A 19,497-nucleotide genomic window follows, 5' to 3' on the forward strand; every position below is an offset into this window, starting at 1 on the left:
GAGAATTTTGCCAGTCGATAGGATGGATTTGCTCTGGCCACAGAAGTAATGGGATTTGCCAGGGACCCTTTCACTGTTGCAACAGCAGTGGACATATCCAAAGGGGCAAAGGAGGTGGTCCCCTCCATAGACGAGGGGAAATTCATACTGGAACTTGTGGACTTACATTCATCCCTAACTATGGCACAAGAGTTTGTACAAAGGGACCTGTGAAGTTTTGGAGTGATGTCAACATGCACCAGTTCCCCAACATTCAAAAAGTAGCCATCCACATGCTCAGTATGTTTGGATCAACATACACATGTGAATCAAGCTTTTCACACATGAACTCAATAAAAAGCAGCACTCGCTGTTCCCTGGCTGACAGCACTCTTCACCATCTTACCATCTTATGAACCAAAAATGTCACTTTTGTGGGATGGGTAACTAAAAAGAGTTTCCTAATCACACATGTGGTGATTTAAAACAAACTGCAGTAGTAGATGTGTGATTTAGTTTCATTCATATGTTTGACAGGTCTTTTTTTATTCAGTTATGCATCTTGTAATGTGCCAAGTTCAAACTGGCCAGAAACAAATGTTATTTCTACAACTGTGCACATTTTGTTTTTATGTACTTTGAGATATGCCTGGGTAAGATGTGACCAAAATGATTATTTACAGCTGCTTTCAGGGCCTAGCATGTCTGGCTCGGCTACATTTCTTGATTTTAAAATTTGGCCCAACTGAATTTGTAATGACTAGCCCTGGCATAAAGGATAGCACTGGCCACCACAGACTCATTAAACATCGTGAGCATAGTCCGGCAAACGCTGAAGGACCTCAGCCGTCTAAATAGAGACGACACTGTCCCTTCCGGTAGAGGGCATTAGTAAATGGATTTGCATTTCTATAGCACCACATTCACCCATTCACACACACACACATTCATACACTGATGCCAGAGGCTGCCATGCAAGGTGCCAACTCATCAGGAGCAATTTTGGGGTTCAGCATGTGGCTGGGGGGGGGGGCGGGATTCAAACCGGTGACCTTCCGATCACTAGACGACCCGCTAGACGACAGCTCTCAGCTGTAGATAGTTCCGCTCACACCATGTGACAAAGTTGTCTACAGTAGTCCTGTACTCATCCTCAGCACCCTCACGATACATCCAACTATTGCTGAGTCATCCGAGAACTTCTGGAGATGACAGGTCTCTGTGCAGTAGTTGAAGTCCGTGGTGTAGAAGGTGAAGAGGAAGGGAGAGAGGACAGTCCCCTGTGGGGCCCCGGTGTTGCTGACCACTCTATCTGATACACAGTGTTGTAAGCACACATACTGTGGTCTGCCAGTGAGATAGTCAACAATCCAGGTCACAAGGAGGGAATCCACCTGCATCGCTGTCAGCTTCTCACCGGACAGATGGTGTTGAATGCACTGGAGAAGTCAAAAAACATGACTCTCACAGTGCTCGCTGGCTTGTCCAGGTGGGCGTAGACATTATTTAGCAGGTAGAGCAGTATCATCACCTGGCCTGAGAGGTGATAGTGAGTCACACCAGCCTCTAGTCTGCCTCAGGAGATGATGAAGAAGTTGAGCCAGCCAGAGGGAATGGCTACCGCAGAGAAGTACAGCTTCAGTTAGTTATGTAGTAAACAAAAATGCCGAAGCTCCTGATAAATGACTTTTAACAACATTTCAAACAACAGCTCCTGAAAAGAAACCTGAAAAGAGAAAAGAAGCGACGTACAAAAAGGCTAACAAGAGTACATTTTGCTGGGGCTTTCCAACACTGGACACAGCTATTCACAAGTAAAAAGACATGGTTTGAAGCTGAACATTTCTATAGACTGGTAGGTAACATCTAACATTGGCTGTTTACTGAAACATCTTTAGTGTAACAAATGACGACACAAACTGTAACAGAGTGATGTAACCGTTTTCTTGTTATTGGCGTTTCTAAAGCTGAGTTCAGTAAGCTATAAAGTAAACATATACAAAAATGCCACATGTGGAAATTGTAAGACAGCAGTCTCATTTAGACCGGCTGTCGGAGGTTCAGCAGTTTGGTCAAGTTTTGCGTATTCTTGCTCTGCTGTCAGTTATTAGTTGCCTTTATTTATAACAGATGATTGTAAATTTGCAATTGTAAAGACACACTAGAAGACAGACTGTCTGTTATGAGACAAGGCATACAATACATACATATATACATCTTTGAGGACATTAAGGACTTTTGTGCCAGCTTTACTCAAATGCGAGTCGTGAAGATTGTTACTTACTAACTAGTCACTGTTGACTTTTGGTTTCACACTGGACACGAACAGCAGTCTCCTGCGTTTGTTTAATCCGATCATCCATCACCGACCTCCTCCCTGTGTGGACTTTGTCGCTCTTAATCCTACTTCGCCTGACTTCCTCCTTTGCTACTGTAATAATTACTACGGCCACTAGAGGTAATTGCCCGACAAGGAATGTAAATACGGGCCATAATAAGTTGCTTTCACAGTCAACCTACATGGTTGTTAGTGTCAGTATTAATCCGTATATTTTGCCTATCTGGACTTCAGAACTCGAGAGTCAGTTGCACCACAGTGCTGAAAATGTTTTCACATTCACACGCTGATTGTTAGTTGAATATGCAGTGGAATGCTGGCACTCTAGCAGCCTGAGGTGAACAAAACACAGCACAGTAAAGAAATGAATGGCAACTGGTTTATTTTAGCTGATACCAGTCCAAACAGTCCAATACAGATCCTTATTGGCTCGGTACATCTCTACAAGTGAATATCATCAAAAATAAACATTTCCTGTAATTCAATCCTTGAATGAACATTTTGAATAAGCTGGTCAGTGTGTGAGAGAGACAGGCTGTGTATTGTCATGCCAGGACTACAGGGGGGGTCTTACAGGGGGTCCTACAGGTATTTACTGGGCATTGTTGGGGACGGGCCATCTGGTCACAAGTGAGCAGGCTGGCAGGCAATCAGAGCAATCGGCGGGGTGACAGAGAGTCTATTTTCTCCTTCACTGAACTTTATATCTGTCCTGCTGTGTGCTAGATCATTCCTATCGATCCCTCAACCTCCACACTCCTCCTCTGACCATTAGCACCAAGTGCATGCCATAAAGCTGTGTCTTTATGCACAGCAGCCTCAACTTTAATCCTGGCCTGGCTCTCTTCATCCACTCCTGCTGTTTGTGATAGGTCTCTGGGTGGCAGGAGTTTGAAAAGAGGCAGGAGATAAGGCTTAATGTCATTATATCGTTCTCAGCTTCATACTCCCTCCCTGGGTGGTACAGATAGGTGAGGCTGGAGAAGGATAGGCTGATGTGACCGGGGTTGTCTGTGTGTAATGCAAGAGCAGAATGAGCTGTGCTAACACACAGTTGATAAGTGGAGGATAATGTGTTTGTTGACCTTCACCTTGCCCGTCTGCCTTGGCTGTTGTTTATGTAAGCTTTGCACCTCACCGCTCCGCCTTGCATAAACCTGGAGCAAGAGGTAAAAAAGCAAAAGAGCCAGAAATAAGGTGGGGGTTGGGGTAGTAGGAGAGGCTGGCATTCTTCCGTAGGTGGGCGAAAAACAGTCATGCATCATGCTGGACAGGTCATTTGAACAGTGCAATGCTGCATCTGAGTGTTCCTGAGATTAGGGAGGCTAATAATTTCTGAGGACCATGTTTTATGTTAATGTGACAGGCCTCGCTGTATATTTCTGCTGAGGCACCGTCTCTGTGGTGCTTAATTTTTGCTTTAATGGAACTGTTGTGTTAGTATCAACAGCCACCTCGGAGATTTAGACTGCCTCTGAATTAACTCGTTTTTATGGCCAAGGATGTCCTCTGATTATTTCTCACGTGTGAAGAGACACAGACAAGGACATTCCAGACACAGCAACTTTCTTCATTGAAAAGAAGGAATATCATTTTAAGATGTGTTTTTGACATTGAAAGAGCCCAACTCTCACTGCCACTTTGTACTGTTTTTTTCCTGGAGGGTTAAAAGAGCCATTCTTTCTTAGTTTAGGATCTTTTTCTTTAAAAGAACAGATTTTCAGTCTCTCATTTCTTTCTCACCACTCTTATGGTCTTAATAGTCTTTCTTCTCAGCTTGGTCTCTCTCCATAAGCTCTAAAAATAAATCACTGTTTGACGGCAGCGAGACAAACATGAAGGCAATGCAAACAGAAAAGTGAATTCCCAGGGACTGCAGATGGAAATTAGCTAGTAGTTAAATCTGGTACAAAAGATATCATTAATACGTTTTTGTACACTAAACTACTGGAATTGGTAGTCAGCTCCATATACCCGTGTTCTGTTTAAAGATAGCAGAGCTAGGTGCCTTTTTCAAATGCAAATTAAAATAAAAGCAGAACAACAGCTGCATATTTTTTAAATGAGTCATTATAACAATTACATTTGCTGTCTCACAGTGTGCACCCGTTTCACTGGCAGCACCCCATTTCTTAAAAACCCGGATGTTCAGCTAACTACTTGAAATACTAAAAAATTCAAACAACACACTTACACATTATGCTTAAAGAAAAAAAAGATGAAAATGTAGCCACAATAGAAATCAAATCAAACATCACAGCAGTATTTGGTACATAGCATGGCTTAGCTATCCTAGCGGCAGCAAAATATAGAGCTAGCTTAGCTTTGCAACACAATTGGCATCTCAGTAGTCTCAATATTTACATAAACTCAAATTGCTTCATAACTTTATGTTGCTGGATGAATAATACTCACAGATGTTGCCTTAGCAAAGAGGGAGGAAAAGTAGCCTGCTAACTGAAGAACTGACACAACTGTAGCTGCTCACACAACTGTAACTGCTACTGTTACAGAACTATGTTGTTCTAGAAAGGCACATATTTTCTAGGGGCATAACAATAGTAGTTCCCAGAAGCATTGGGCCTTAAGTTAGTTTGAAAGCTGGACATTTCGTTAGATTAATGCAGTTCTGAATCACAAAGCTTTCCTCAATTGTTTTCTTAACTTTATGGCTAAAATTATTGTTCTGCAAATTTTGAAAATCAAATTTCTGAGTTGCCTTTCCCTCATATGGTAAGTGTAAGTGGCTCAATTGGCACTGACACAATGAATCAATCAGTCAATTTGCAGAAAATGAATTGACAAATTTGGATAAGTGACAGTGAGTGTTTTTCTAGTTAAAAAAAAAAAAAATCCCAACATTCTTAAGGTCCAGTTTCTCAGATGTTAAGTTTTGCTGCTTTTCTTTCTTTTGTGAGAGCTATGGAGCTGCTTTTAAGCCAACTTAAAATACACTCACTTCAAAACTTCAACTAACATGTAGTCCAATTTTGCTAGCAAAGTCAGACATTAAGCAAGTGCAACAACACTAGACATTTAACTTAGCAAGCAGCTCATATTACCTACTATTCAACAGCAACGAGTCCAGCTCGGCATCTGTCTGCAGCCTTTAATTTTAGTTGACAAGGACTTAAGTCCAGTCTGAGATTTACTCTTGTTTCTTGCCTCTCACTTGGTCACTGTCTCTTCATTCACTCCTTGGTTCCTCTGCCAAAGTCCTTTGAAGTCTCTTTACCTCCGTCGTCATGTCCATAGAGGCTGCTGAATGCGGTTCTGTCGCCCACTCGCCCTGGTGCCCTTTTCAGCCCCTGAACTCAAAACTTCCTCATCCAGGTGGTTCAAAGCAGCTATGATAATGGTGTAAACACATACAATCTTCGGCCGTGGGCCAAGCAGAGTCTGCTAGGCTAGCAGAGCTAATCTGTAGCTACACTAGGCCTACACAGCAGTTACTGGTTGCTTTTAGGAAACACAGAGAGTTGAAACAGAGCACCCGGAGGACATCAGAGGGAGACCAGCAAACATTTTCCGATAAAATATGATCCAGTTTTAGCCTTATGCACTGTGATCCTACCCACTTACTGAAGTTACATAGCACAGATATAAGTGATAAGGGGGCAGAGTGGCACTATAACAGCAAAATGATTTTGAAGCTGTCATTTCAAGGTAATAGTTACATAGTGTTGCTTTGAGGTCATGCACCACATTCATATTTCAAACACCAAACTGAACAGGATGTTCTGATGAATCGGTTTTAAACTATATGTCCTGCTCCATCATCACTCTTTTCGTGTTACTACTAGCACTGAAAAGTGCTTTGGGTGAGGGAGCAATAAGAGGATGCATAATACAACCACTGAGTACAAAGCAGAGTACTTCATTCCATTTTCACTTGTCTTTCACACAGTCTACACAGTCTTAATGCAGTTTGCCCTTTGCTTTTAGGTTTTATCTTGAATCACTATGGTCTATTCCCCAAGCTCACAGTGAGGCAGAATCAGGCCTCCATGGTTCGGTGGCCCAATCAATTTCCACAGCACTTGTTTGGATAATCCTGTGCCTCTTTGCAGACTTTGTTTGCCAGAGACTCTGTGGTGATGAAATCGAACGATTCTCAGCACAGAGAGGCCTTGTGGGTAAGATGAGGGCACCATAACCAGAAAGTTACAACAAAGTTACAGCAGCAGATAAGTTGACAAGAGGGAGAACAGTCTGATTTGTTGTACCATTAAAAGAGACTTCTGGACCAACTGATGAGATGAAAAGTAGCCTTGAAGTTGTTCCTGACTGAGTTTTATTCATCTTGCTGAAATGAGTCTGGGATCAACGTGGGAGAGGAATGAGGTGATTTCTCTTCTATTGTCCTCACTATGAGTGACATGGCAGGCCTGGCTGATGTAGAGTGCACTTGGCTTCAATTTACCACCTCCTCTCATGATGCCTCAATTTGGTGTAATCTCTGATACATTTACAAGGCACAAAAGGTTTTTCTAGTCGCCAGTCCCTTATCGGGTCACTGTGGTATTTAACAAAATGTTCTGCACTGTTCAGATTTCAGGACTGGACACAAAGACAGTGATTAAGGTTTGACCTTCTGACACTTAAATGTTGATAAAAGCTCTAATTATGCTTCAGCAATTAGTTGTCAATGTGGAGCCTCACCGTGGTTGATTTATTTTTTGAGATTAGTCTTAAGTCTTCATAAAACTAAGTGTACTGGAGAGCAGTTACAGCATTTTCAATTATTGAAACAGTATCAAAAGTATGCTGTATATTCTGGTAAGATTCAGGTAAGTAAATGCTAAATGTCATTATAGTGTGTAAGTGTATCAGTAATGCTGTATGTGTCTTGTATGTAGCTGTATCTTTAGAAAAAAAGATTATTTTTATTTTCAAAATACTGAGGCTAGAAGTAATTATTTCAATCATTGATTAGTGAATTAGTCCATCAATCCATTAGATTAATTAATGTCATGCTTGAGTTTATAAAACGTCCATCAGAAGTTCCCAGAACACAAGACAGACAGACAGCTTGGCCTGGCACATATTAAACAGTAGCACTCATCATCGCTGAGGGAAAGGGATGTGGTCCTCGGCTGCTGGACCCTCTCCCCCGCCATTTCACAACCATTTGTCCCATCAATAAGTCTGTTTGACTGCATATGAAAAAATAAACTGATATGTAACTGAGGAGGAGGAGCGCTGCTGCCCATAACTCCGTGTGTGCGCAGATCTCAGTCCGTGGATCAGGCGGTATGGGTCATAGGAGTATCATTCTGATCAATAACGGGTGGAATGAGAAGGGAGAAATACGTCCTTTTGACTTTAGACCAGCTTTTTGTTGGTCTATGCCACTATCGCTTTCTGCTGCCTCAAGATAGCAATCCACCATCAGTGCACCTGACCACACCTCATGTTAAGACCAACACGCCCAAGTACATATTTACACAACGTGGGCACTGGGCGTGAAAATGACAACTGCGTCAGTCTGAAACTAGCAACAACACTTGCGCTGCTTTGCGCCGAGGGTAAGATATAGCCCTAGATGTATTTTTTATGTATTCTGGTTTCATTTTGACAGGTGCTAAAAGTACAGAAATCTATTTGATTACTAATTTATAGGCTAATAGTTTTGTGGCAGAGATTCCTGATATGTAGACTTTTATTTTGGATAAAAATACATATCGAAAGACCTAACTTACTCTGCCTCTGATTGGTTGGCTTTGTTGGTTGCGTTCACTATGCTTGACTCAAAACATTTTCGGCCTCTCTCCTGGTCTTCTGCTGCTCCTGTCGGGTCACTCATCCTCCGGAGCCACTCTTAATTTGTGAGCGGCCAATAAAGACAGTGAAAAAGAATAACAACGTTGATGTTGCCCTCATGGTGTCTAACTGCTGCACCTGTGCAGAGCCGCACAATATGGAGGAAAGCCACACATGGCATTGCTGTTGTGGATGCATTTTTAGACAACATGATTATAACTTGCAATACATGCATGTGTACAGAGGGGAGGGAAAAGTCTTCAAGTTAAAAACAACAAATCTTTTAACAGTTGTGGAATATCAAATCAACCACCTTTGCTCAATACAGCTGAGCCTTTCTTACACTCAGATATGCAAAAAGTACAGGCTAGGGTACAAGCAGGGGAACACCCTGGAAAAGTTGCCAGTTTATCACAGGGCACACTATTTCAAACAGTAATTAATTATTTGATTTATGTATTATATGAAAGATAAATGAAACATTGTAATATTTAAATATGTAATATGTAAATTAAGTACCCCACATAACTATGCTCCTCTCAGCACATTGTGTTTGAAGCTGTAGTGTCACCCCTCTAGTGTCACTCCTTGAAGGGTCCCTCTAGTGCAGTAGTATAAAAAGCGAGGGAAGTCCAAATTCGGGTTGGTTTGTGTGGTTTGTTGGCTAATACGGAGGACTTTGCCTTCCATAGAACAGGGTTTGCATCCCGCATTCCCGTAAAGAATGATTTGTTTTCAAGTCATGTTAACATAAGTCTGTAACACCAGAGATTGCAGTTGTATGACACTTAAACCGCCCCTTCTCCCCAAAAGCATATCATATACTTTATAGCAGCTGAACTGGGAAGTATATCAGCCAATCGCATTGTTGCACCAACACGAGCAAGATTCAGTTTCAGTGACAGTTTCAACCGATCTGGTGCAGCTGCAGATGGACTTCTAATAGGCATGGAAGAGGAGGATATCATGCTACTGCACAGGATAACCAAGAATGGTGAGGTTATTCAAAGATTAGACATTAAACTTGCATTTGTTGTGATGTTGGTGTCGTGAAATTGTGCGCAAGAACCTTATTTTTGGGCAAAGTCACTGAACTATTTAAACATTTTTAAAAAATTTTTTTAATTAGATTTGACTGGTTCTGCTATACATGCAGTTTTTATGTCCAGGTGACCATTAAAGTTAAATTGTGGCCCTCTCCCCATTCATTTAGATGGGGGCCTGGTCTTGTTGCCTGAAATAACTGCCCGGGGTTGTTGGTTGCCAAGATGGCTGCCATGTGGCAAGACTTGCATGTAAGGACCTTGGTATTACAAATTACTGCTAACTTGACCCTCCATGTGCAAAACTGATACTAGGGGCTGGGAAGGGCATCATAGTATGAAGGTCTCTGAAAAAAGATTCCATAATTGACAATTTGAGAGTGAGAACATGTTGCTCCCCAATAACCATTATGCTATGATGCCACAGAGAAGCCTCAGCATTGTAATGCTTATGAACATATTTAGCTTGCTGTGTAGAATTCCGGTCATGGTACAGGTGTCACATAATCACGGTTCTCTCCTAAACTATAAGCCCTATGCCTTACTGATATTCTTAACTATTAGAATAATGGGAATAACCTTCTGAACAAGGAAATGTGTTTGTCTAAAATAAAAAGCTATCTTTATGATTTTTAGGATTTTGACAGAGAAACATGCACCTCCTGAACACTTTGGGCTGGATCTACTAAGATCCCAAATTGCTTGTACTAATCTGCGTGGACAATCTAGAAATTTGCGTGTGGGGTTGAACCGCGGTTTGCGGGCGATTTACTAAGAGTGATTGCGTTAATGACAACAGGCGCAAATGTGTTGGAGACACGCCTATTTAAATGAGGGTTTAGCGTGTTTCATGGTTTTCAGCATGGCGAGTTCGAGAGAGCGAAAGCGCAAAGTGAAATTGGACCCTTTGGAATTAGAAGTGTTGGTAGAGGAAGCAAATAAATTTTTGAAAATGGGTGAAAAAGTTAATGCTGTTGGAAAAAACAGGCGAACAGTGGATGAAGTGAAAAGGAGATACCAAGACATCAGAAGAAGAACAAAAGAAAAATTGACGTATAATAATATAAATATAATAATAATAATAATAAAAATAGTAAACTTGCAAGGAGTTTTGTTATTGCAGGTACTGCGTGACTCCTTCTCGTAGCTGGCTCCAAATCCACTCTGAGTTCCTCCAACAGCTCCAAAATGGCAAGGCTGGATAGGCGATATGTTCCAAAAATGTTCACACGAGGGTGAAAAATGCGTTCTCGGCGTCTCCTTCCATTGTTTCGGCGTCTTCTTCTTGCAACAATAACCGCAGCCATGTGTGCGCAATTACGCATACAAACCGTTTGCACCTCCCTTTGAGATGTGTTAAATATAGAAGCAGTTTCTATGGGCAAAATTGCTTTCAGGTTTGATAAATCACTTTGCGTGTGCTAAATTAATATATATTCACATTTTCTCCACCCACAACACGCACAATTGTGTGTAAACGCCCCATGTTGCATATTCATTGCTGCAAACGTACTAACTGAATGCAGACCGCTATTTTGCACCTTTGACAGACGCAACCCTTTTTGCGCACCGTTAGTAAATCAGTTTGTACATTTTTTTGCATGTGCAAGCAGTTTGCACACGTTTTAATACACGCAAACCTTTAGTAGCTCCGGCCCTTTGTGTATAAACTGTCCAGGTAGAGCAACTGTCAGACTTATCACATAAGGAAGATAATTGTGCTGTTATCAGGCTTCTCCCTTAATATCCAGCAGAGTTGAAACCGACTGGTCTGATGTGTGTAGAGGTGTACAGGGTTACTATGTAGCAGCACAGTGTCATTTGCACATGATTTAATGAAGGTAAACATGGCACTGCGCTGATGCAGCACCTCTCAAATCAGAGGCTACAGATTTATCTCACGACAGGGTTACAGATGAGTTCACCTTTGATTAGGAATAAATTTGTTCAATTTATTCCAGCTTCAGATAAACTGATCAGCTGAGGCGACACTCCTGTGATGATGAGTGACTGAGTGTTACAGTCATGGAGAGAGAGAAAGGAGCAGTCAATAATGATATGCTATTATTTGTGAAGTTGTGGTTCTGTGAGGCTACAGTTTACTGGCAAATTTAAACCAATTTATACAAACAGTGTTTAATGTCTTGTTATATGTCTAAGGAAAAAAGTTATTTCAATAGAGAGGTCTTGACTATTTTCCTTTCTGTACTGTATTGTGTTTTGTTCACCACATTGTGAGAAGGCAATAACAGTATCTGAGAAGCTAGGTGAGACTTTCTAATATCATGTCAGTTGCATGCATGTAGTAAAGAGTGTCAGATTGTACGGTGTTTATCCGGTATAATGTTGACTAGCTGGAGGAGAAATGTACTTAACTTCATGTATGTAACATTACATAGAGGAGAGGGGAAAGGAAGATACAGTTAAGTGAATTGTAATATAGTCAATAAAACAACCATTTGAAGCTGAAGATGTGTAGACCTTAAGGGCCTCAAATGAGAAACTATAAATACACTATTAATTTCTGTTCAAGAATTTTGAATGAATATTTTGAATTCTCAATCAGAGAAGGCAGCAAAACCATAATTTTCAGTCTGGTGTTCAGTTACTCTTTAACATTGTATCAGAAGAAAATTGTAACATTCTCTGGGCAATAGAAAAAACATTTCCTCCTGATATTGGTTTAATGTGTTCATGTGCAAGATCTTGCTCTCTCTCTTAAGTGATAACATTCAGCCCCTAAAGATGGCATCCCATCTCCCCCCTCCAGTGCATTCACGTCACAACACCGCTGTTGTTTGAATCATCTGGCCCCCCTAAGTGGTTGCTTGTTTGTTGCACTACAGTACCTAACGTTGATAACGCTAGCTAGCTATCGTTAGGGCTGGCACGTACTGTAGAAGTCATTTTTTATTTTTTTCCCCCCACAAACTGGCAACTACCAAAGACTGTTGATCGTCGATGAAACACAGATACCACATGATACCAATGATACCATACTATTGGCTAAATGATTTGTCCTTTACGTGCCATTGCGCTATACAGAACAGAAACAGACCAAAATGCCTCTATGATAATGTGCTGAGGTAAATTATACACATTTATTCTTGTCTTTCAGTCTTCATTCAGGTCAAGCATTTCACCTCATTTCGGGCACAGCATGACAGTGGCACCACACAGGGACCAAATTAGGTTCAGTCAAAACTGATGAGGCTCAGGCAGACAGACAGCCTGAGCTTTTAATCATTCACAATTACCTAATACATTTCAATTACTTTTTTCATTGATATAATCACTCCCAAACTTAGTAAAGGAAGCAGTTCAGATGTACAGATTATTCTGGAAAACATCTTCAAAAGAAATTGAAACACGTCCAGTTGCATACGATACAGCACTCAGATTACAATGACCTGGATGACTGAGAACCTTCATCAACATTATTCTGGAAAGATGTGTTTTTATGGATCTGTCTTGGGTAAATTGTTGTTTTGAAGCTGTTTCAGATAGTAGCATCACATGTACAGCATGTCTACTGTGTCTTACTTTGAAAGTCAGTTAACAGAGAATATTTATTTATTAGGATATCAATGAGAAATTTACATTTTTAAAACTTTCATAGTCTCATTGACAAGAGAAACAGAAAGGCATAACAGACGACACCTGTACTGCAATGTTGTCACATACATGTGGTCTAATATCACAAGTAAACAAATTGTTTCAACTAATTTAGTTGGTTGGAATGAATTTATGACAAAAAAAAAACAAAAACAAAAACTAAATACAACAACAACAAAAACACAAAACCATGCCTTGGGCTACATATACTTTGCTTTTGTTTGTCAGTTTGTCCCAACATGTCTTCCGATCATCTCATGTCAGACAGATTGTCATCAGCAATGGTGGTTTTTGCCTTGCAATGCTCGTAATGAGTGTGGGATCATCTGTGTGTACTCGCCCCAAAAAGCCAGATTACTGTCAATTAACCGTAAGACAGCAAGCACCGCGCTATGCACTATAATGCACACAGTGGCAATTCCGATGCCAAAAATACAGCTGATCGATCTGTATTCTGACGGGGCAAGTCTGACTCGAAGCTCCAGTGGCTGTCGCCAGTTTGTTGTTTTGCGCCTCAGATGTGGCTCAACAAGTCCCATCACAAATTCAAATGTACGCTGCAACATACGGAAATGCTTCCGCCACTCAACATCATCGAAATGGTTGAGGGCTTTCGACCAAAACACTGGCTCTTGTGGTCTATCTAGCTTCCACACCGTTCTTTCAGACATCAATGGCAATTAATTGAGAATCGCTTAACATCTCAGTCTACGACGGCGTTGAAGCTCCGATCGCCGTTCAGCCTCGAAATGCCCCGACTCTGCGTCTCCTCGGTCTCTGTAGCTGTCTTGTAGAAAAAGGTTGTTCGCTCTTGTCTTCCATTACAAGCATTGCCATTTGATAACCTAAAAACCATAGCAACTGCATTCGCGATTGAAGAGATCCAAAAATTCACAGTGCATCAGACCACAGTGTTTCTTGTTCTCCCGCCATTGCTGTTTTGAAACTGACACTGGTGTCACGGGGCTAAACCCTAGAGTACATTAACACCCGACAATGGCGATCACCTCCACCGATCGCTGTTTCAATCAGGTCAATAAATGGCAGTGAATATAAATCTACTTTTTAACTAATGTTAAAAAAGTAATCTCTGAGCTCTGCTTCCATGGGTTAATGGCTCTGGATTAGAGCAGAATCTGAGGTGACTCCAGATGTTTATTCCTCCAGATAAGGTCTGGGTGTCCCCCTGCTCTGCCTTGCCCTCCTCGCACAATACCTGGCAAATATTTTTGTTCTGTGTGTGTGTATTATGCATTTGAGTGCAAACTCAATTTTTCTATGACAAACTGCTGCTACCCCTTAACTACTATGAATAAACCAACAAAGATATACAACACAGGATTGTGCACTACACGTCATGTTGGTTATTGCACACATGGATCTAGTTACATTCCAATTGAAACCGTGGTATTCTAGCCCCACTTGATGAAGAGCGGCTGACAGTTGTTGGCACCTGGTAAACATCATTACAACGTTGTCAGCATTTATCAAGCATTATCTCTGTTTATTAACAAACTCAACAATGAACGAACATGCATATGCACAACTGTATTACTGTGTTGAACTTGCTCTGATGAAATGACTTCAACTGCTCTGAAGCCAAGTGAGTTGACCAAAGCAAAATGAAATGATGCAATATCTTGCAATGGTTTCAAACAAGTTGTTTCTCTTTTATTTTCCACATATTTTCATATTGCCAAATTCCATATGAAGTTTCTTTAAAAAAAAAAAAAAGGTTTGCTGCAACAGATGCTGCCTAAAAGCAAGCACCCAAGAAAACAGCTGTATTTGTTATGCTGCACCAGTAGTGTGAAAATATCACATGGTGGTTTTCAGTCCCATTTCACAATGGAGAACAGGATGGTCAATTTTTTCCATGTAGCCAGTATGATATTCAGCTTCTCCATTTTATCCCCTCAGGCTAAAGGAGAAGTATCAAAGGCAGTCCTGGCCACAGCCAACAAAGTTTCACAGCAAAATTTCCTCCACCTCAGGGGTCAGAATTTAGATGAGGAGAGACTGAAGAGATCATTTGTTGTATACGCTCCAGATGAATATATTTCAAAGGTTTGGAAACCCTGTCAACTAAATTATTCATAGATATATACATTCATATAAGGTGACATGTTTAGCAGTGACACACCACTGCAAATATACTGTACAGACAACATATTTTTATTTAGACAAAACACGTTTTTAAAAAGTTTTCTGATTTAAGTCTGCATTCTTTTCATATATCCTGCTTTATTACTACCAGCTGAGAATAGAGATGGGGTTTAACCTGAAGTTTGCGATAAAGTACCTCATGAGCAGTAAAACAGTCTTCCCTGAGCTCCCCAACCCCATCGTAAAACGACCCACTAATTTACTAAAATAAACAAAGCTGTAATGGTGTAACTCAGATCTATTTTTAATACAAGTTATTTTAAACTTTGCAAGTTAAGTGAGTGCTCAACACCGGAGCCCCTCAGGGCTGTGTGCTCAGCTGCCTCCTGTTCACACTGTACACCCATGACTGCACTCCCAGACATCAAGAGAACTCAATTGTGAGGACGACACCGCCGTCATCGGCTGCATTATAAACAGCAATGAGCGTTCATATCGGAAGGAAATGAAAAGTCTTGCAGATTGGTGCACAAAGAACAAAGTACAGCAAAGCAATGGCAGCAAAGCCCAGGTGCTGATTGATGATTTTAGAAAAAATGAGGTAAAGACAAACAACCCTGTCTACATCAGTGGAGCTGAGGTGGAACAGGTGAACAGTTTTAGGCTCCTGGGAATCAGCATCACAGAGAAACTATCACGGTCAAAACACATCATAATCCTGGTATAAAAACAAACCAAACAACAAGAAAAAACGTGGTTTAATTGTCGGTGCCAAGTTCTAGTCAACTTTTACAGAAGAGCAATAGAAGGCATCCTGACTGGAAACATCACAAACTGGCATGGTTTGTCCATGACTCAGGACTCAAGGGCTCTACAGCCAACACAGTCTCACTTCCAGTAACCCTTTGGCATCAGTTTTTGACACACAAGGTCCTTTTTAGCATCTGTTTCAGATGCATTGGGCTTTCAACTGACTCCAATGTAAACCCATCCACGGCAGTATTAGATGCTGTTTATCAGTCACATAGGTATGGGATAGAAGGGGCCTACTTCACTAAATAGTTGGTCCAGGAGGCCCTTGTCATCTATTTATATGGATGGTGGATCCACATTGTTTTCAGGTACACTCCAAAACAATATAGAAATATAGTTTTAAGGTGATGTGACATGAGTGTTGACATGATAACTGTTTTGCGGTTGTATAGCTAGATATTATGAACACTTTACTGACTTTTAGTGGATTAGAATTTTTATGTGTATGCTTTTAGGTTTAATGGTAGATTGGTTTTATTACAAAACCTTAGCTTTTGTTGTGGCTAGTTCATAAACTAAGTAATTACTATTGCTAGTTCAGTGATAAAGCAATTCATTAGCCCTCACAAGTCCCTTTAAATGCCCGCATTAGCTTCTAAATTAGCCTGTGGGCTACTTTTTCCATACTGTAAAACTGCATTACATATATATTCTGTATCTGGTTGTTCCAACACTATATTGACAGTGTAACATTATTTGTATCCATAAAAAAAAAATGCCCCTGAACCTACTATTTAGGGCCGGATCTACTAAGATCCCAAATTGCTTGTACTAATCTGCGTGGGCAATCTAGAAATTTGCGTGTGGGGTGAACCGCGGTTTGCGGGCGATTTACTAAGAGTGATTGCGTTACTGACAACAGGTGCAAACGTGTTGGAGACACGCCTATTTAAATGAGGGTTTAGCGTGTTTCATGGTTTTCAACATGGCGAGTTTGAGAGAGCGAAAGCGCAAAGTGAAATTGGACCCTTTGGAATTAGAAGTGTTGGTAGAGGAAGCAAATAAACATTTCAATGAGCTGCAGCAAAGGAATCTGACAGTCGCACAAAGGAACGCCGTGTGGAAGAAAATCGGTGAAAAAGTTAATGCTGTTGGAAAAAACAGGCGAACAGTGGATGAAGTGAGAAGGATATAACAAGACATCAGAAGAAGAACAAAAGAAAAATTGGCGTATAATAAAAGGTCTGCAAATAAAACAGGCGGGGGCACCGTGGATGAGATGCCTCTGACCAGTGTTGAGGAGCAGGTGCAATCTGCTCTGAGTCCCTCCAACAGCTCCAAAATGGCAAGGCTGGATAGGCGATATGTTCTAATGATAGTTTCCACATTCATCCCAAAAATGTCCACAAGAGGGTGAAAAATGCGTTCTCGGCGTCTCCTTCCATTTTTCCGGCGACTCCTTCTTGCAACAATAACGGCAGCCATGTGTGCGCAATTATGCATACAAACTGTTTGCACCTCCCTTTGAGACGCGTTAAATATAGACACAGTTTCTATGAGCAAAATTGCTTTCAGCTTTGATAAATCACTTTGCATGTGCTAAATTAATATATTTACATTTTCTCCACCCACAACACGCACAATTGCGTGTAAACGCCCCATATTGTATATTCATTGCTGCAAACTTACTAACTGAATGCAGACGTTTGTACAATTTGTTGCGTGTGCAAGGAGTTTGCACACATTTTAATACACGCAAACCTTAAGTAAATCTGTCCCTAAGTGTAGTAAGCCTCTTTTATCCTAGTAACATAACGCATTACTTCTGTAATTCAAGTAATCCATTATTTATTTACGTTTTCATTAAAGTAATCCAAAAAATTGCTGTCTTTTCCTGTGGTCGCCACAAAATAAAATAAAATCCCTGAGGCATTTGCACTGTTTCTGTTTCTGTCCTGCTGCTCAGCAGGTGGCTGCGTGCCAGCAGAAGGTAAACCTACTGTTGGGTCAGTGCATATGTGTAGCTAGCTAATCCGATTGAATACATGGTATATATGTCGCTTTATTAAGTCCTGTTGTTCCTTAAAGAGGACAACCGGAGCTTTAAAATGACATCACATGTGGGGGGGCCTTGCCAACTTGCCTGTGCCTGTCTTTTCAAAATGGCTGCCGTCCCAGCAAGCACATTTTGTGGAAAAAAGAAAGGTAAGCATGATATTCATAATTAAAACATTTTTTAATGTTATATTTCAATTGTTTCAAGTAAGTAAACATCTCAGGAATATTTGAGTGATTTTTAAGAGCTGAGCTTATTTATTTTCATTTGAAAAACAGCTAATTTATAAATGTACTCTGTACTAGACATCAGGACTTTGTACTTATGTGTGTTTCACATTTTTTCAGTAGACAGCTCTATGACGGAGGCAGAGAGGATTCTTAATAGGATCATTGAGGGAGATTCAGACACAGACCTATCAGAGAATGAGGGTCCAGAGCATGAGACAGGAGAGAGTGAAAGCCCAGATCAGGAGGACCCAGATGAGGTGGACCAAGACACAGAGCCAGATGAAGTGTGCCGTCGTCCTCTGTGCGCCAAAACCAACGCGTAGGGTTCTGAGGTTTTTAATCAGGGCAACAATGGAAGGATAACCTACAGAGATGTGTTCTAGGAAATAGATCCCCACAGTTTATTTCTGAACCTAATGAAACAATTGAGGAAAAATGTTAACACATTCAATAGAAGGATGGATGTATGAAACAAGTGCACAAGTGTTCTCAAATGAAGTATCCCTTTAACATTTTTATAACATGTTAATTGTGCTTAATTATTGAGTGTGTTTTGTCTTTCTCCTAAGGTTCACGCCTGTATTGGAAGAATTCAGAATTACACCAGATGATGCTCTCCTAAGCCGTAGAGACTGGAGCCCACTGCAGTACCTCCAGCAGTACATTGATGAGCAACTAATTCAGGATCTGTCTGTCTTCACCAACCAGAGCATGGTACAGGATTCAGGCTGCAGCTTGAATACAACACCAGAAGAGATCAAGACCTTTTTAGGAATCTCAGTGTACATGGCATGCCTTGGATACCCAAGAATTAAAATGTATTGGGCCGCCAAAACAAGAGTCCCAATTATAACTGACTCCATGACACAAGATCGTTTTTACAAGATCAGATCTTTGCTGAAAGTGGTCAATGATCCGGATGTGCCAGAAGATGAGAAGAAAAAGGATCTGCTTTGGAAAGTAAGACCACTCCTCAAGAGAGTGGTCCAAGGTTGCCTCATCCTCCCCAGGCCAGCAAAGGTCTGCATCGATGAACAAATCGTTCTCTTCACAGGCCGGTGTCCAGTTTGTCAATACGTTCCTGGTAAACCTGGTAAACCAAATCCAGCAGGATTAAAGGTATTTGTTCTTGCAACTCCAAGTGACCTGGTGTTGGACTTCGAGACCTACCGGGGAAAGAACACCTTCGTTCAAGACCAGCAAATGGGAATTGGTGCAAATGCAGTCCTGCGTTTGACTGAGACGGTTCCCAGAGGAACACTGGTGTACTTTGACTGGTATTTTATCACCATCAAGCTTCTGGAGGCTCTTCTTGAAAGGGGCCTTCCTGCTACGGGAACAATTAAGAAAAATTGAATTCCAAATGAGTGCCACTTCACTGCTGACAAGGTCCTGAGCAAAAAAGGAAGAGGGTCATCAGAAATGATCATGTCAAGCGTCTAATGAAGAAATCACAAAAGGTTCAGGTGGAATGGTTTCAAAAAGATAAATCTACATTTGCTATTTGTTTTGTTTTTGGTGTTGTATTTTACTGGATGATTCCAGCCATTCCAGTCTTTCCATGTACATAATCAGCCTTTAAATGTTTCACGCTTGGGAACAAGGAAATCCCGT

The 19,497-nt window shown here is 41.0% G+C and overlaps 1 protein-coding gene and 1 long non-coding RNA gene across 9 annotated transcripts in view; one reads left to right on the forward strand and one right to left on the reverse strand.

Moving 5' to 3' along the window:
* Positions 1-19,497, forward strand: part of nrxn3a (neurexin 3a) — a 194,704-nt gene that overhangs the window by 137,807 nt on the left and 37,400 nt on the right. The window lies entirely within an intron of this gene.
* Positions 2,679-3,475, reverse strand: LOC311273795. Its single transcript, XR_014624706.1, has 2 exons — positions 3,409-3,475; positions 2,679-3,328 (listed from the first exon to the last, which is right to left on the reverse strand). It is a non-coding gene; the product is annotated as an uncharacterized lncRNA (long non-coding RNA).

Source organism: Pagrus pagrus (assembly GCF_965226575.1).
Source record: "Pagrus pagrus genome assembly, chromosome: 18".
NCBI lineage: Eukaryota > Metazoa > Chordata > Actinopteri > Spariformes > Sparidae > Pagrus > Pagrus pagrus.